Raw genomic sequence first — 16,742 nt, forward strand, 5'->3', positions numbered from 1 at the left:
AAAACCTAGCCTCCATGAACCCTAATCGAAATTAGGGTTAGGGTTTTGGAAAACCCTAGCCTCCTCCCTTGAATTTCGAAATTTGCTTGTTGTTTTAGGGTTTTATCTTATTTTGGATAATTATTACTTGATTGGATAAGTATTGCCTAATTGGATAATTGAGGAAAAATAAGGAAATTATCCTTTACCCTAATTTTCAAAATCTAGAGGGATAAGGATTAGGATTAAATTAGTTGTTTAATTTAATTAGATAATCCTTACAAGATTTAATAAATTAGTTAAAAGTTAATTAATAGATAAATATTAAATCTAGTTATTTGGTTTATTTAAAATTTAAAATTAATGTCTTAATTTTCGAAATTTATATATAAACCCTAAAGTTTTAAAAAGTTTAAAACACACCTTATATATATTATAATTAAAAGTTAAATATTATATATGTATAAGAATATGGTCAGTCAAATCGCTATTATGCCTCATTCACGAAGCTAGTCTATAAGGGGGGTATAAGGAAATTGCCTATAAAATGGTAGTTGAATGGGTGTCCACTCTCACCCACCGCTTCCTTGATTAGTGGAGGGTCGTTAGCAGAACGGTTTTGATAGGACAACTACATCTCATTAAAAGTACAATGTTATTAAATAAAGTACTAGAACATTATTTTACAAAATCCCAACTCTAGTTACTTTAGGAAAAATGTGAAAAGTATGCTAATCCATGAAATTGCACATTATGCTTTATTGGTCGTTAGTGGAGCGTGTGTGGATTACCAGCACACTAATAGGCACTAATAAAGAGTAGTAATGGGTATCTCATAATTATCATTTTGGTGGAGCGTGTGTGGTTTACCGGCACATCAATAGTTAATGATAAAGACAATGAGGTTACCAAGCACATTTGCATGGTTATTCACATCTTGTTTGTGATCCTCGGCATCCCAGTCACGAATAGAAGAGCATAATCCGAGATTAAAACATGCCATTGAAAAGTTCAATGAATCTCAAAAGATCTAGGAGTTTCCAATACATTTAAAACTTAACCTTCTCTTTCGTTTTTCATGGTGGAAATTGGTAAATCGTCATTTACCTACCTTCAAATATTCTGCAAATTGGATTACGGCATCCCTCTTCCAATTTGTGGAATGTTGTGTTGGATCCTAGCCTTAATATCTCTTTTGGGTGTTTTATTAAGGAATCAATCAACTAACCTGAATTTCCTCCCGTTTTCTAGATGTCAAAGTATGACAACTATGGTCTTCCCAAATCCCATGGAACAAGCCTTCCGCATGAAGATGATGTTCCACGATTCGATCGAGGAACACGGGATCATGCTTCACTTCCTCCACCTCCTCCTATTGTTCTCCCTAACCCACAAGTTCAAAGGCTTGAAAAGTTCAAACTCACTCAAGCCCTTTTGGCAAGTAAACATGAAGAAGGAAAGTCAGTGTATGCACACGTCTTAGAGATAAAGTCACACATTGATAGGTTAAGAATATTAGGAGTCGTTGTCTGTAAGGAGTTGGCTGTTGACTGGGTTCTTCAGTCGCTTCCTGACTCATATAGTGAGTTCGTAAGAGAGCACTATATGTTAGACCACGACGTGACCCTTATCGATCTCACCTATTTGCTTATTGCTGCTGAATCAGCGATGATTTGGCGCACTAGAAAAACAAAGTTGATTAGTGGATCTGCCTTCCAGACGTCTATGGATATAGGCAATGGCAAAGAAAGGCATGCCATGGTCGAAAAGTTTGATCATAAGAGAAAGGCAAAGTCTGAAGTAGTTCCGTGTGCTGTTCCAAAAGAGTCAATTTGCTTTTATTGCCAAGAGAAGGGGCATTGGAGACGAAGCTGCCCAGTCTACCTGAGAGATCTAAGAGATGGGAGAGTCAAGAAGTATGGCTCTACTTCAGGTAAAATCCACTATCTAACTCCATTAAGTTCCTATTCATTGATTCTTAATACATAATGTGATAAGATTACATTTGAATGTTTTGTAGGATCAGAGAAAAGAGAGGAAGCTTGATGGAAAAGCAAGATGAGTCTGATCACGAAAAAATGGATCACGATCGCATGGATTCGAAGATCAGATTTTGAGCTTAGAAAGTTATGATAGATTTGTTAGAAATATTTGATTACATAGTTTTTCAGTTGATTTTGCATTGTAAGGACATGTTTTCCGCTGCTTTTATGAATAAAATAAATTTTTGATTTGTCTTATTTAATATATATCCTTACAATGAAATCGTTATGAAAAATTGATGTTTGTGTATTACTACAATGAATGGATTTGATTCTTAATTATGTTATTTGTGGAAATGTCGAGAATTTGCCAAATAAGGGAAGATTCTCATCGCACAAGTTTCAATTGGACAGAAACTTGGAATCATACAACTAGATTGCGTGATGAATGAGAAACTTCATATTTGGAAATTAGACTAATTCTTTGGCAAAGTGTCAAGAAAAGGACTAGGAGATCGAGTACACTAGGTTGTGCGTTGATCAAGTCCACCACAAGAGTGATAAAGATATTCATCATGATTTACTAAAGTTTAGTAAATATGGTTATACTTATAAGATTAAGTATAATTCTGAGTTGATCGAAAGAGTTTCAATCAATAGCAGAACGAATAAGAAGAATCAAGTAGGCAGAAAGATAAAAGTTTCTCTATTCTAAGAAGAAGGGAGAGTACCTTTTATTGTGTTTTATGATAGGTCTTAATGATTAAGAACTATTTCTCAATTGGTCCTCTAAGTGAGTCTTAGTGCATTTGCATGTCTAAGAAGAGGAATCGAGAATTATGGAAATAGTTAAATCAATAAGTCAATCATACTTCGTTCCAATATCAGTCTTAAGAGTCATACTCCAAGATTGTGACTTGAGTGACACGTCTTTAGTAGGTTTATAACACTCAACAAATGTGGAATTGGAAAAAGTCTTCTTATTCCTGCACATTTGAGATTGGTAAGTTGTGATGTCTTGGATAAGACAAAGATCAACTAGAACCAATTATGTGAAGTGATAGTCTTGATAAAAACTACACTAACTCTTGAATATTTGTTTTGTCAAGGAATGTTTCTTGACAAGAGAAACTTATATTTCAAGGAGTCAGTGGGAGTCTTAATGGTCTTGAAAGGTTTCAAGAACAAATCAAGAGTTAAACCTAGTTGATCATCACTAGCACACGACTTGAGGTTTAAAGCCTATCGTGGATGACATACTCCTTTTCTGTGCCATTCCAATTGAGTTAATTATGCATGTGAGTTCTATGAGTTCTCATGTGAATGCATAAAGACAAAGCACCTTGATCAATGGAAAGTACATTGATAAGTAAGGATGAGTTGCTAAACCACTTGGAAGACATGGTGGGCACTCGTGTTACCATGAGGCAAGAAATCGAGATTGAGCACGTTCGGTCCATATGAGTTTGGATTTGTCACAAACTTTGTTTTTGGCAAATTCACATGGATAGGAACACATACACCATAAAATCTAAGTGGCATAAGGTTTCCCTCCTTCATGAAAATGATTGTGAGGAAATACTTTCACTAAGAGAGATTTTAAGAAGACAACAATTGTGAAAATTGTATTTTTAAAATTCGATTATGATTACGGCATCCCTCTTCATAGTTCGAATTGTGAGATTTGGCAATTAGTCTGAACATTTGGGACTTAGTAACATAAGTTCTGAATTTGTCTAGACACACATATGAGCTTTCTAAGGCAAAGGTGTATGAGTTTAAGAAGCTTAGATAAAGGCTTATCAAAGCATTAGGTATTAGAAATATAAACTTAAGGAATTCAATAAGCATTGTTTTCTGGAAGTTAAAATTTTTTTCTGAATACATGTCAAAGCTAGTGGGAGCATAAGTGTTATGCTGGTAAGAAAATAATCATCATGTTGGTGGGAGCATGATTATTATGGTAAGTATTACAAGTTAGCAATATTAATTATAGAAAAGAAAGATTCACTTTGCAAAGTTGCAATGGTTGAAAAGTTGTTTTGCTATAATTAAGGGAGAGAATATTATACTTCGTTTCAAAATTCTAAAGCTTAGATCGAGAAACGTTAATAAATTTAGTCAAGGATACATAGTGCATTCTCAAAATTTGATTATGATTACGGCATCCCTCTTCATAGTTCGAATTGTGGGAACAGGGCACATAAAATATTATGGCAGAAAGATGATAAAGTATCACATCTTTATGTGAGACATTATGCATCGTGTCCAATACGCTTCGGGTATAGGATCGATTGCATATGCTGTAATATTTGACCATTCTAAAATTTTCCTAATGCCTAGGGGATTAAGAGGGAAAAAGGGACTAGAATCGGTTTTGACTAAAATAATTAAACAACTATCAAAGGACGATCTGAGGTTCACTGAGGATTTGTCGCTTGTGAGTAGTTGGAAGTATAGTACTGAATGGACTATATTGACATTATTATGAATAGATAAGATTCTATTAAGAATGAGTTGTCATATGGCAAATATGGAAATGTTTCCATTAATGGGAGTTGGATATTAAGAAATATGTCTAGATTAGAAACTTTTATGCGAGAAGGATGTTCAAAGGAATGTACTTTGAATGTGAGACTTCACGTCTATGGAATTGTCTTGTAACAATTTCCGATAGAATACCTTGTAATTTCATTAGTCGAGTCATGGTAACTTTTGTGCTATGACATTACGAAAGAATCATTACATAAAATGTTAGAATCTAACATATTCTAAAAGTGGTAAGAATTTGGTATTCTTATACTAATAATAAGGATTGGGGATTGTGAAATGAAAAGTTTTTCAATTGATCTATTTCACAAAGTATGGACCATAGGAAACCAAAGTGTGCATGCTTGGAGCATGGCACAATTATGGTTATAATTGGAGTAATAAGTTGATTTTGTGAAACAGTAAGCAATGAATAATGAGTAATCAATATGGTGTTTAAATAAAAGTGTTTTTATTTACGCTCAAAAACTTTGGGGCCATATAGGATTAATATTATTATTGCGTTTCACTTTGCATGTTTTGACTTCATGAATAATAAGATTATTCAAACTCCACAGTCGCTCGTACTTTTGGAAGTAAGTAGTGAATCAAGACTGTCGTGAATTGGATTGCAGACTGTCTAAGGATAGACATGGCAATAGAATTGCTGCAATGTTCATGAGTACTCAGAAATTGAGATTTGAGTATTGGATAAACCCTCGCTCAGAGTATCACTTCATGGAATTCATCACGAGTAATACTGAGACGATAATATCTTATAATCTTGAAACGAAGATATATGAGTTGTAATTTACAAAGTCGGTTATACATTGGTGATACGAAAACGCATCAGTAACTTGGTGTTATAAAACGTATTGTCATGTATAATTTAAGGAGTAAAATATACAAGCATATGAGTCAACGTTTATTCGTTCCTTTTGCCCTAACTGGAAAAGCGATATATGTGGGCCCCTCGATGATTTGGTGTTGACTTATGTGCTGGGCCCAGCCAGGACTAAATTGATGTGTTCAATTAGAAGTCCTACATCATCACAAATCAGAAATCGGGAAACATAGATTCTGGACAAAGAGATTGATTACGTTCCATGTCTTATGTCTGGGGATATCTTGCAGAACGAAGGATTATATGATCACTTATCTAAGGACACGTAACTGACTGGGTCAGAGTTCAGCAGCAGCTTTTGGAAGCTACAATTTGCTGGTCAAATTTAGAAGTCATACTAGCAATTATAGTTACAGACTTATCCAAATGGGAGACTGTTGGATTAGGTGTCTAAGCCCATAACTATAATTGGTATGTACTTGAATTGATAGCAGCACAGTCCTTTTGGGTTGCCCTCAAACCTAGCAACTGGACAAGGAAATTATGAAAGGAGAGATATTAATTTATAAGATTAATAAATTAATATAAATGATTTATTAATATGTTAAAAGATTAATATATTAACTAGAAATCATTATGTTTAATTAATAGTTAGCCAGAAATTAATCAGAATTAATTTTGGGGTTAAAAGTATTAATTATAAAGTGCAGGGACTAGTTTGCAATTATCAGATAGTTGAGTGGAAGGCTCCAGAACCTCCTTGGAAGGAGGTGGACGAAATCTATAGGGGAAACCCTAAGGATTTCGTCCAAGGGGCTTTGGATAAGGCCTTTGGATTAGCTTAGGCCCCAAGCAAAGGAGTATTAGGGTTTTCCCTAAACCCTAGATCCCTCAGCTATATAAGGAGCCTCCCAGCTCCTGAATTCGCCCACTCCTTCATTGGTGAAACCCTAGGGCCAAAATTGCATACTCCCTCTCTCTCTCTCCTTCTAATTTCCTTCTTGCTAGCTCTTGGGTTTGATTCCATTAGAGGCATTACATTTGTGGTGCTAAGCTTCCAAGAAGATCAAGATCATGATCAAGAGGATTGTCAATTGTTTGCTATAACAATTGAAAGGTATGTAACTCTTAAACTCTAGTTTGTTAATTTCGAAATTAGCCTCTCTCCTCTAGGGTTCTTGTTTTGCAATTCAAAGTTATATGTTCAATAGTTAAAACATAGATCCAAAGTAGGTTGCATGTGAACTTAGGAATTGTTTTCTAGTTTATTTGTTTCACCTAAAACCCATCAGTTCCTAATATCAAACATTCGGACACCCCTGTTTCTCCCTTGTCTCCACTTCCTGAGACTACAGACCATTTTGAGTCCCTAATTCCTGAGTTCAAACCAATAGTTGTCAAGTGTCCTGATTCCACGCCTCTTCCGCCTCTGATAAACCTGGACCTGAATCGGACCACAGATTTTCATCACAGTCTTACAAATTGTGTAGATTATGTTCCTAAAAGTAATCATGTGAACAATTGTGTGATTGAAGAAATTATTCCGGTGACAACTGAAACTACTGCTTCTGAGTTTGTATGGGCATCCTTAGATGATAAAGTTGAAGTCTCAAGCTGTGTGTCCTCTGATTCTTGTGAATCAGATTCCTTAGTCATCTCAAAAACTAAATTGGTTCCCATTACCCCTGAGTTTAGGAATCCATCCGAAGGACAAACCTCAAAATCCTCGTCTCATCCTAAGAGAAAACCAATGCCGAATAGGAAGGACATTGTTGATCCCAAAGTAGAAGCTCGAAATGCATATAAAAAGGAAGTTAAGACTAGACAAAATTCCAGGTTCATTGCAAACTCCAAACCAAGTTCATCCCGGAATTCTTATGCATCAACCTATAGTCAAAACTCCTTTGTTCCCACTAAAATCCTCAAAAGACCTTCCAAACCTCTTAGTCGTGTTGAACCTAAGAAAGTCATCAGCTCTACTCGGCCTCAATCTCATGTAACTACCAAGACCATCCAAAACACTTCACCAGAACCTCAGACTGTTTCATCTGTTTTTATTGCAAAATCTGATGGCACAATTTTTAAACGAAATCTTTCAAAAACCAATGTGTCATCAAGAAAATCCACAAATGCAAAGAAAACATCTTTTTCAAAATCTTCAAAGAAAAATCTTATGTGGAAAGTCAAAACTCTCATTGATGAAACAACAATTCCGGAGGTTACAAATGTTACCAACACTCCGGAAGTTAAAGGTCTGAAGCAAACCATTCTGAAACTCCAAGTCATTGAATATGACTACTGGATAGATGAAAAGACATTAGCTTTCTGTCTGTTTCCAAAGAATTCAAAGAATACCACCCAGAAACACAAAGTTGTTCCTAAGTCAAAATCAAAGTCCAAAGCCCGTGCCTACGTCCCAAAGTCTAATTCGGAGCCTAAAAACTCCATTACTCACTAATTTTGCAGGCACTTTGTGCTTCGGAGCAAGAAACAATATGGTATATTGATAGTGCACCATGCACATGACGGGGCAGAAAGATTTTCTGCAAGATTTAAAGCTTTCTCCAAATACTGGTTACATGATATATGGCAACAATTCCAACTCTCAAATTCGTGGTTATGGGACTCTCACCAATGGAAACTTCTCTATTTCACATGTGGCTTATGTAGCTGATCTAAAACATAATTTGATAAGTGTTGCTCAGCTCACTGATTCGAATCGACGTGTGGAATTCTGCAAAAAGTATAGCTATGTGATGACTGAATACTGGAAAGAGTGTTTAATCAAGTCGCTTCGCAACAAGAACATGTACCCGCTCGACATCAACATGATTATTGGCAAACCGCAACTTTGCCTTCTCTCCAAAGTTGTTCCTAACGTCAGTTGGTTATGGCACCGAAGGCTCGCTCATCTAAACTTTCGGTACATGAATGATCTTGTATCCGACGAAATGGTGAGAGGTTTACCTCTTCTCAAATTCGAAAATGATCATTTGTGTGCTGCTTGTGAGTGTGGTAAGCAATCGAAGAAGGGTCATCCTGTTATCATCGAAAAGTCCATTTCGGAACCATTGGAGCTGCTACACATTGATCTTTGTGGACCATCCACTGTAGAAAGTCTTCATCATAAGAAATACATTCTTGTGATTGTTGATGATTTTACAAGGTTCACTTGGGTCTTCTTCCTAAGGCTGAAATCTGAAACAGCCTCAGAACTCATAAATTTTATCAAAGGAATAGAAGTTCTTATCAAACTCCCAGTTAGGAGAATCCGAAGTGATAATGGATCGGAATTCACTAATTCCACCATTGAAAAATTTCTCACTGAAAAAGGAATCGACCACAACTTCTCAAATCCCTATACTACACAACAAAACGGTGTAGTCGAAAGACGCAATAGAACTCTCGTTGAAGCTGCTCGATCCATGCTGAACTTTGCAAATCTACCACTCTATCTTTGGGCTGAAGCCGTATCCACTGCTTGCTTCACTCAAAATCGGAGTATCATAAATCGACGCCTCAACATGACACTGTACGAAGCAATGAATGGTCGGAAGCCAACAATCTCGTTTTTGCATGTTTTCGGATGCAGATGCTTCATCAAGAACAACCGTGATCAGCTTACCAAGTTCCAACCTAAAGCTGATGAAGCCATATTCCTTGGGTACTCCTCAAAATCGAAAGCTTACAAATTTCTTAACCGGAGAACTCGTGTTCTGGAAGAAAGCTTTGATATTACTTTCGATGATAACGTCGTTCGGAATTCTGGACCCACTCACATTACAACTCACATTATGGAGTCCGATGCTCCTCCGCCAGGATGTCCGAGTCCCCAAACAATTCTTGAAGTTGATTTTGAAACTCTCTTTGGTCCTTCCGAAACCGCTCTTGATTCGGAATCCCGATCAAGACCAACTCTCATTCCAATCCCTACTTTGAAAGCCCCTGTCTCGCATAACGTTTCCGGTCCGATCCCAAGCCTCCCTCCATTTGATTCCGAACTATTTCAACCTTCTCAGGTTGAGGGGGAGAATGATGCTCATCCGTCTCTAGAATCAAATGTGGATGGCTTCCAAGATGCAGCTTCTGATTTCGATGACTCCAATCCTCTCAACATTGATGAAAATGAAAACTTCTTTGAGTTCCCTTCTGATGATGATGTCAATCTCTCTGGTTCAGAAGTTCAGGGGGAGCATCATCCCAACATTCAAATCATTCAGGGGGAGCAAATCAATTCCACTGTTGATATCGGATCGATGGCTGCTCAAGAACTCCCACGATTACATGTTTGGACAAAGGATCATCCTCCGAACCAAGTAATCGGAAACCCCAATGCTGGTGTACAGACTCGTTCTGCTACAAGTACCCAAAATGAATGCCATTTTTCAGCATTTATATCCATGGTTGAACCCAAATCCATTAAGGACGCATTGGAGCATGCTGACTGGATTACGACCATGCAAGAAGAACTGGCAGAATTTGACCAAAATGAAGTTTGGACTCTCGTGCCACCTCCTCGGAATCATCCCATTGTCGGTACGAGATGAGTATTTCGCAACAAGCTAGATGACGCAGGAGTTATTATTCGAAATAAAGCAAGATTGGTGGCAAAAGGATTTACACAGATCGAAGGGCTCGACTACGATGAGACCTTTGCTCCTGTTGCACGTCTTGAAGCCATCAGAATCTTTCTTGCTTATGCTGCTCATAAAGGCTTCAAAATTTACCAAATGGATGTTAAGAGTGCTTTTCTTAACGGTGAACTTGACACTGAAGTGTACCTTCAACAGCCCCCCAGATTTATTAATCTCTCCTTTCCGAACTACTGTTATAAACTCCGGAAGGCTGTCTACGGACTCAAGCAAGCTCCTCGGGCATGGTACGAGACCCTCACTGATTTTCTCAAGTGCTCCGGTTTTCAAAGAGGCATCCTAGACCCCACTATATTCTGAAGATCAAATGGAAAGCACCTCATGCTGGTACAAATTTATGTGGACGACATCATTTTTGGATCTACGGATTCATCTATGGTTGCTGACTTTGCTAAACTTATGGTCAATCGATTTCAAATGAGCATGAATCGGGAGTTAAGCTTCTTTCTTGGCCTTCAAGTCAAACAGACTAACAGAGGAATTTTCATTCACCAAGAAAAGTACATTTCGGAACTCCTCAAGAAATACTCAATGGACACATGTGCCTCCTCCAAGGTACCAATGGGCTTCGGACACAAGATCTTTGCCGACCCTTCGGGTGTTCCTGTTGATGAAAAGAAATACCGCGGAATGATTGGATCCCTGCTCTATCTCACTGCAAGTCGTCCGGATATTATGTTCTCTACATGCCTATGTGCCAGATTTCAAGTCAACCCAAAGATGTCTCATCTTTTGGCTGTGAAACAAATTTTCCGATACCTTAAAGGTACCAAGAGTCTCGGAATCTGGTACCCAGCAAATGAGAGCTTCCTTCTTCAAGCCTATTCAGATTCAAACTATGGTGGTCTTAAACATGTTAGAAAAAGCACTTCAGGTGGCTGTCAATTCTTAGGTGGTCATTTGGTCAGTTGGTCATCCAAGAAATAGAACTGCATTGCACTCTCTACAGCCGAAGCCGAATACATTGTTGCTGCCAGCTGTACATCTCAGGTTATGTGGATGAAATCTCAACTCTTGGATTATGGTTATCGCTTTCAACGCATCCTATCTATTGTGACTCTCAAAGTGCCATTGCGATTTCTCACAATCCAATTCAGCACTCAATGACTAAGCACATTGACATAAGGTACCATTTCATAAAAGATCATGTTCTAAATGGTAACATTGAACTCATTTTTGTTCCATCTGACGATGAGATTGCTGATGTCTTTACCAAGGCATTAGACGAAACCAAATTCAACGGTTTTCTGAACAAGATGGGTATGATGATACCAGATCCTCAGTTCTTTCAAGAGACTTGTTCACTTTGATAGAAGTATTTGAAAGAAAATTAGTTCCGAACCAAATTTTTCATCTCGGAACTACTTTCTCTCTGAATATATAGGATCATTTTACTTGTCTTTATTTCTGACCTTCACTTGAGTTTTTAAGCTGTACAGTTCACCCTGATTGTTTGCTATTTAAAGACCACATTGTCATAGTGCTAAAATTCTCATCTCGGAATATACTTCATGATAGTATCCCGGAATTCCACTCCGTAAAAGATATTACATTCCGCACTCCGAATTTTCAAAATGCACTCCGGAATTTCAAAATGCACTCCGGAATCTCAAAATTCACTCCGGAAGGTCTCTCAAATTTCACCTCAGAATGCTTTTCAAAACCTGCTCCGAAATTCTTTAAATTCTCACTCTGGAATTCTTTCACAATCTTGTTCCAGAAACTCTTTCAAATTCTCTCCGGAAATTCTTAAATTTCTATTTCGGAACCATTGCTCCGGAATCTCAACCTTTTTCAAAAACGAACAAATTTATGTTCCGGAATCACACATCTTTTCCTAAATGACACTGAATTTCTGACTCTGGAATCGAAACCTTCTCCGGATCATTTCTCATTCCGGACCTCTTTTCAAACTAGCATGTTCCGTAACACAATCTCTTGTCCTCCGGATCATACTATGTACGGAACCGCTCATCCAGAATACCAAAGGATAATAAGGTGAAACATTTTTGTTTCAACAATTACTTTTTCTTGAAGATCCTATCCTATCTTCCTCGATTTTCGTGACACGTTTGCACGCCACCATAAAAGTAGCCATCGAATCGCCGGTTATGGGTTACCATTTTTAGCCACAAACACCCTTACCTTTCACCTCCCCAGTCAACTCAGCCCCCTAAACCCCCTTCACATTTAATGCGACCCGTTTCTCGTTCGGATCCTCATCATTACCTTCTAACCCGACCCAGCTCCCTTACCTATAAATACCAATCAAATTCCCCTTTTACCTCTTTACGCGCTTAATACCTCCAAAACCCTTGATTTCTCTCTGTGTTCTTCGTGTTCTTCAAGCACTCATCCTTCTGCAACAATGGCGTCTCCTCCTTCACCTCCAAAGACTGCTCCAACTGCTTCAACACCCAAGAAATCCATTGCTAAGAAGAAACGATCAAAGGGTTCTTCATCATCTGCTACTCAAGAACCGTTTCTAAGAGACGCCACTCAAATCTTTTCCCTAAATCCCATGGATTACGATGAATCCATCAGGGTAATGATAGAGTTCATCGCTAATCACCCCATATCCATTCCCCTCACTAAAACCCCTGAACCTCCACTACCACTTCATCATCTTCATCGTGCCTTTACCAGTATCAAACTCGACACCGGTGCAATAGAGACTACGATTATCAGTGATAGAACAGTTCCAATCTACAAATCGACCTTCCTTAAGGCAATCAGTGTGAAAGCAAACCCAAATGGTTTCAAGGTCCAAGAACCAACGACTGAATAGTTTCAGACGTTTTTGAACTACATCGGGTATACTCAAGATTACCTGGCAAAAGACTTCAAGAAAACTACTGTCTCCGGACTCTGGACCATGCTAATGCACTTCGTCATCAGAGGGTTGTCCGGAAAGCATGGAGGAACAGATACGTTTAGCAAAGTCTGGCTTAACGTCATCTTCAACATCTACTCCGGAAGGGAAAATGCAGTGGATCTTCCGGAAGTTCTGTGGCAAGATTTTTGCAAATTTGCCACCAAAAGAAAGGAGAACGAGATTTCGAGCCCTAGATTTTGGGCACTGATGCTTCAACAAATATTCAACGAGCTTAACGAACCAATTCCAGTCTCCTCTGATCCTCCAGAGGTATGTGTCACTTTCAAAGTTGTTAAGTCTTATCGCATTCCGGACCAATCCTCTTTTGGTCCGGTCAGATGACTTCCGGACCACATGTTGGCCCTTATTCCTTCCGATTCCATTTATTTAAAACAACACTTAGAGACTTCGATTGTGTTTGACCCAACACAACCTGCCCCAGTCTCAGTTGAGCCCACTTCGGAAGAGGCCAATCCTACCACGTCCGGACCTAAGGTTAAAAAAGCCGCCAAACGAAAGGGTTCTCCCACCAAGCCAAAGCCTAAAAAGAGAACCAAAGTCAGCTCTTCCTCTCCAAAGGAAGATGCTCATGACATTCAGGCTGACTCTGGCCGTCCGAACACCCCACCTGCCCACTCATCTGAGGTACCCCTCGATGTTTCAAAATCACACGCACACACTCACGGGGAGTGTACACATAATCCACCCTCACCTTCCCAAAAAGGTGATGCCGGTGTTGACCATAGTTCCTTGCAGCCCCCTGGAACACACCCACGAGTCACATTTGATATCCCTTTCGATTCTCACACAAGCACACACTCCGGAACCCCTGTTCCGGACCCTAAGCTTTCTGGAGCTGGAGCAGTCTCTCCGACTCCTGAAGCCTCAACTGGTCTGATACTCGGAAGACGTACAGGACGACCAGATGCTAATGATCCCCAATGGGAAGATTTTGTTAACAGGGCCGCATCAAAACGCCCGGATCTCACCAGAGCTCAAGTGGAGTCAACTCTTATCTCCATGAGGAACAGGGTTATCCAAAGCAATATGCCTTATGTTCCTCCCACTGACGCCGATGCAGCCAATGAACTTACTTCTGAACTACCGCCTGTTACAACTCACCAAATCATCTTCCAAACCAATCTGGAAGAAGAGCTCTCCGAAGAAGTCATGGTGGATGATGAAGCAAAAACTGTTTCGGACACAAATTTCATGACTTCAGTACACTTTCACTCAAGGGCATCCGTATCCAAGTCTGCTTATGACTTCGGATCCTCCTCATCAACCACTCCGGATGGTGGTTCAAACTCCAATCTCAAGATACATGAAGATGATGCTGCAAGAAATCCTGGTCCATCCATTGATCCCCCTTCTCATCAAGCACAATCTCCTCACACCAATTCCAAATCCGGATCTTCCGCTGGCAACTTCATCGATCCCTTTGCTCTCCTTGAGATGCAAACCAATGTGTCGGATACCATGAAGAAGGTTTCCTCCATTGAAACCTCCGTAACCGGGCTCAACAATAAAATGGATCACAAGGTTTCCGGACTGGATTCTAAACTTGATGCCATCCTTCAGTCTATATCCCAGCAGTCCGGACCATCTGTTGCGGAAAGAGAAGCCCAACTGGATCAATTAATTTCTCTCCGGCTCAAGCACTCCATGTAAGAAGTGGAAACCAAGTATGATATTTTGGTTGATCACTATCTCAACACCATCACCTCCATGCTCAAAGTCCACGACGACTTGGTGTCTGCTACCAACGATCTGATCAAGCAGACTCACATTCGCCATGAGAAACAGATCCAAAGCATGGAGAAGGAAATCAAGAAGAAGGATGAAATGAATATGATAATTCAACAAGTCCTCATCAAACTCCTTCGCTCCACTTGGAACATCGTTGATGTTCCGAATCGGAAGTTTGATGAGATGATAGCTATTCTTAGCCACTTGTTTGATCACCTTGCTACTCAAGCCTCAACATCCGAAGCATATGATACCCTCACTTTTCAGCTTAACACGGGCCTTCAGAAAGTCTTCTCCAGATTTGACAATCTCAAGGATAATTTGTTACTTGCACCGGTTCCGAGGTCCACCGATGAAATAAGGGGAGAAGGTCCAAGTAAACCATGGAAACCTGCCTCAGAGTTCACACTCCGAGATGAAGACCTGAATTCTGATGATGAAGTCCAAGTTGTGTCTGGACTTCTAGGAAATCCCTCTGATGAAGAAGAAGACAGTGTAGAAGAATTTGTCACCAAAGGAGTTCTTGGTCTTGAAGCTCCAAAGAAAATAGCTCCAAAGGTTCTGTCTGAGGAAGATAAGAGAATATGGTCCGCAACCTCTTGGCCATCCTCTTTGCCAGATGCTCTTCAAAAAGCCATTCAACTGGCCAAAGCCAAAACCTCCCTCACAGCTCAAGCTTTCCGAGCCACTCCTTCCATGCTCCCACCAATTCCGGAACCAAAAATTTCTCCAATAGACCAGGGCTCTCCACTCTGGATCCCTGATGACATTCCGAAAGATCATCTTCCTAATCCCACTCCGGAATTTGTAGTGGATGAGAACATGAAGCTCGTCATGTAAGCTCTGAAAAGAGACAAAGGCAAAAGACCAATGACTGCGGAACATCAAGCCTTCCACCCCGGAACTCCTCTCAAGCAAAAACTAGGATGGTCTCAGGAACAAATCAACAAAGCATTAGAGGATAGCATCCGGATCCAAGCTCCAGGCTCAAGAAATCATTATGTGCTTCTACTACGAAGTTCCCACCAATGACTCCGAACAGCTGGATCGTCCTCTCTCTCACCAAATTTGCTCCTCTTCACCCATCTGTGATCCGGAAGTGATCATCCGGACAAAGCGAGAAAGACTTTAAACTTTCTACTCTAAGCACGCACAACCTCTCAAGGAAGTGTGGACGAGGAAGAGAATTACCAAAGTCGAGGGCTTCGGAAGAAAATTTTTGATGAAATTTGATCTCAACTGTCCACTATTTCGTTTTCATCTCCTCCGGAACAAGCCAACACCCCTGACTGTTACTAATGCTAACTTTCCGTCCATGAATCCTAATGACATCCTCACTTTAGCTGCCTACTTCAGAGAAAATCAAAAGGATGACATTAGTATGGGAGCCTACCATGCTACTGTGAGCTTCGTAAAAGATTATGTTGCGGAATTTTGCCGACACGATGTTGAGCTTGCACATCTATACGGAACTGAACAATTTGTTGCCAAAATCGACTTTGTTCTTCTGGAAGCTGAAATTCTTGCAGATGGTCCTATTGAAGAACCGGTTCTAGGGTTTGTCTACACCACAAGAAAGACAAACAAGAAGGACTGTTTCCGAGTCCTTGATAAACATCTAGTTCCGACCAAAGCTCTGAAGAAGTTCATATCCCGGGCGTCCAAGTCTGATGCTCCGGAATAGGTCAAGGCAAAGTTTGTAAGTCAACTGACTTGGTACATTGAAGTCAGAGAATGGTTGTTCCGGGTCTTCACATTCATCAAGGAAGATGTAGCCTAAATAGATGGATTGCTAAGTTCACTTAGGGGGGGATTGTTGGAACCTGAAAGTGAACCTCTAGCAATCCTAAGTTAGGTTCCGAAGTACTTGTGTTCCAGAGTGAATGTTCCAGAGTCAGTGGTGAAGAGTGGTCTGAAATCTGTCCGGATCAAATGAGAAGAAGATATGAAGTTGAAGACATTTCGGAATGACTTTCATGATCGGAATGGTTGATGATCCGGAGTTACCTTATTTTGTCTTTGTACATTTATTGCATTTGTCTTTGTATTGATGTGACTTTTCATAGGACTTAGTCTTTTGTTGTATTTAGACAATCAGAATGTCAGAAACATTTCTATTGTCCAGTCCTATG

Source organism: Lactuca virosa, chromosome 7 (assembly GCF_052849685.1).
Source record: "Lactuca virosa cultivar CGN04683 chromosome 7, Lactuca_virosa_CGN04683_v6, whole genome shotgun sequence".
NCBI classification, from domain to species: domain Eukaryota; kingdom Viridiplantae; phylum Streptophyta; class Magnoliopsida; order Asterales; family Asteraceae; genus Lactuca; species Lactuca virosa.